This window comes from Phocoena sinus, chromosome 15, assembly GCF_008692025.1.
Source record: "Phocoena sinus isolate mPhoSin1 chromosome 15, mPhoSin1.pri, whole genome shotgun sequence".
Classification (NCBI taxonomy): Eukaryota; Metazoa; Chordata; class Mammalia; order Artiodactyla; family Phocoenidae; genus Phocoena; species Phocoena sinus.
The window spans coordinates 38,706,420-38,709,588 of record NC_045777.1 but is presented as its reverse complement, the minus strand read 5'-3'; the positions used below and the strand labels follow the sequence as shown (position 1 = coordinate 38,709,588).

At 40.3% G+C, this 3,169-nt stretch overlaps 1 pseudogene; it reads left to right on the top strand.

Annotated features, from left to right (window-relative positions):
• The first annotated feature begins 1,151 nt into the window (after positions 1–1,151).
• LOC116740652 lies at positions 1,152–1,673 on the top strand (annotated as a pseudogene).
• The last annotated feature ends 1,496 nt before the right edge of the window (positions 1,674–3,169 follow it).

Genomic DNA, 3,169 nt, shown 5'->3' with positions numbered 1-3,169 from the left:
TTACTTATTTGGGAGGGGGGCATATTTTCCACAGAGTATTTTTCCACAGAGTATACAAACTGTTACTTCTATTCCACTTCATTTTCCCCTTCTTTCTAATATATTTGTCTTAAAACATTCCAAATGCCTTTTGAATGAAGACTTGACACACGTAACATTTACTTATTGATTTGTTCTATTTTGACTCAAAGGCACACCTTAAATTGAGGGGACCACAATGTCCATTCTTCCTTGTTTTCTGCTTCTACTTTTTCCCCCGTGGCCATGGATAGAGTCACAGGAAGGGAGGAGGAAGTGGGAAATAGAGGTGGTAAAACATTTTGCAATTTTCCAAGCGCTAGATATAATCTAGGAGATGTGCATTTTCTATTGAAATAATTTTCTCCATAACAATACACAGTCTTATTAGAACTGTATTTTTACTGACAGAGCCCAGAGTTGCTTCACTCAGCCTCCTGCACATAGAAGGAAAAACAAACAAAAAAAACCAAAAAACAAAAGAAAAAGCACAAAATACACTCATCACTGTGATATAAATATGCTTTGATTTGCTCAGTCTCTTATTTATTTTTCTTTCGAGATCCACAGCCTTCCTGGACACTAAAAAACAATTCTGGGACTGACCTCATTTGCATGAAGTTATTTGAATTTTGATCTATGTCTTTAATCAGGCACATTGCTTTGAATACATTAGTTTGAATGGTAGAGTCAAATGGCTACTGTTTTTTCTGTAATGTGAGTAAATAAATTAATAGGATCTAGGGATTAGCTTGAATGTCTTCTATGTGACCTAGACAATAGAGTGTCTTATTATAACTGCATTCCTGACAATAAAGCGTATAGTGTTTCCCAGTGAGTCAAAACAATAGCTATATAAATACAAAACATATTACTCATGTCTGCTGTGTACTTAGTTGTCCATTATTAATATTAATCATCTTTGCTTTCTTCCAGAGAGCTTAAAGTCCCATATATTTTACAATGAAAACTGTCAAGAGCCTCAGCGCCATTTTGTGGCAGCGAGACCCGCAAATAAAGGGGAGAGCCGGGGCTGTTGCGGGAGGAGGAGCGCGGGCACCGGCGGCAGCGGGGTCGGGTGGCCTGGGCAGCGAGCGGTAGTGCGGGGTCAGCCTGTGTGACTGGGAGGCACCGGCGCGGCCTCCGTCAGGAGAGGATTCAAGATGACCAACGAGGAACCTCTTCCTAAAAAGATTCGACTGAGTGAAACAGACTTCAAAGTTATGGCACGAGATGAATTCATTCTCAGGTGGAAACAACATGAAGCGTATGTACAAGCTTTGGAAGGCAAGTACACAGATCTTAACTCTAATGATGTAACTGGCTTAAGGGAATCTGAAGAAAAACTAAAGTAACAACAGCAAGAGTCTGCACGCAGGGAAAACATTCTTGTAATGCAACTAGCAACCAAGGAGCAAGAGATGCAAGAGTGGACTTCTCAAATCCAGTACCTCAAGCAAGTCCAGCAGCCTGGCATTGCCCAACTGAGATCAACAATGGTAGACCCAGCGATCAACTTGTTTTTCCTAAAAATGAAAGGTGAACTGGAACAGACTAAAGACAAACTGGAACAAGCCCAAAATGAACTGAGTGCCTGGAAGTTTACGCCTGATAGGTAAACAAATCATACTCCCCAGTCAAGACTTCCCTGACAGTCCCACTATGAGAAAGCTGTGGTGGGACAGCCAAGGACTCGTTTCCACACCAAGACTCAGACTTTTTGAGCCAAAAAGCCACATTCTTATACTATCCAGCTTGTAATGATTAACGTAAAACTTACCAGATGAACCTTGTGTTTCAGCTTTTTTCTCTTCCCCCTGCCCTTGCTTCAGAAGCCTGATGGCGTCGGACTATTCCGAAGAAGTGGCCACCTCCGAAAAATTCCCCTTCCAGAACATGTAGACACTTGAGAAATGTTTCTGTTTGAAGAAAATAGAGGGAGAAACAGAAGCCTTAAGTCTGTGGCACACTGTGTCTTCAGACAGTTTGGAGGAATGAAAACCTAGAGATTTAAAATCATGAATTGAACATGTAAAATTCCAGTAAATGTAAAGATGGAATATGCATCGCTCTTAACCTTGAGCATAGTGACTTAGAGACACTGTGTATCAGTTCTGCCAATAAGACTGTGGACTTCGTGATTATTGTTGAACTTCTGGGTCAAACTCAAATGAGGTGAATTTTGCCTTTAAAGGGTTTATTTTCTAAGAACCAACTTAATAGTCATGAGAGAATCAAGTAATAGATGTCAGTACAAGTAGTTCATATATTTAACTGTTTAGTTTGGGGCTCCATATTACTTGACTGAGCCTTAAATCAATGTGGTTTCACTCAATGGTTTGTTCTTTGAATGGTTCCTAATACTGTAGATAATCTTATTGAGGACTGTACAAATAATGAAGGTGTGGTATCAAACTTCAGGTCTAAACTGTTTGAAGCATTATAAACATTCATTTCACAACTAGATTATATAAGGATATTAGCTGTGGTGAGACTCACTGCGTTATTTTTTTCCGTAGTGAAATTTATTATATCCCCATTCCATTCAACAGGCACATGTTGAAAGAGCATTGGTGTTAATGGGGGAATGTGTTCCTTCATTGTATTTGGGACTTTTGTATTGCACTCTTGATATTAAATTAAACGTGCCTTGAAAAAAAAAAAAACTGTCAAGAATTATAACACTACTCTATGTGATCTCTATAAAAGGAGATATAAATGCCAATCAAAAGGGCCATTGGTTGCTTCATTTATATGCAAAGTGCTCCTGCCCATAAATTACATTAATAGTTTATATTCTCCATACCTTGTCACAGAAGGAGCTCAAAGCATGTTTGATCCTTTCATTCTTGTGACCTCTGCTTTAGGAGGAAGCAACCCTGGCAGGTCCGGGGATGCCCTTTGCCTCATACACTCCCAAACAAAGAGAACAGGCCACCCTCTGCCTTTTTCCTAGATAGTCCCAGATTCGGGGTCCTGATGCACGAGGGAGTGACAGGGACCCTGTGTGACTCAGGTGACACATCTAGGTCACTGTCACAATCCTGTCCACCAAGTTGGAGCTCTTTGGGGCCACGGTTCTTGCTTCTCTTTACTTTGTCAGGGAAAGAAAAATGCTAAATGCAACATCCATTGAAATGTCATCAAGGGC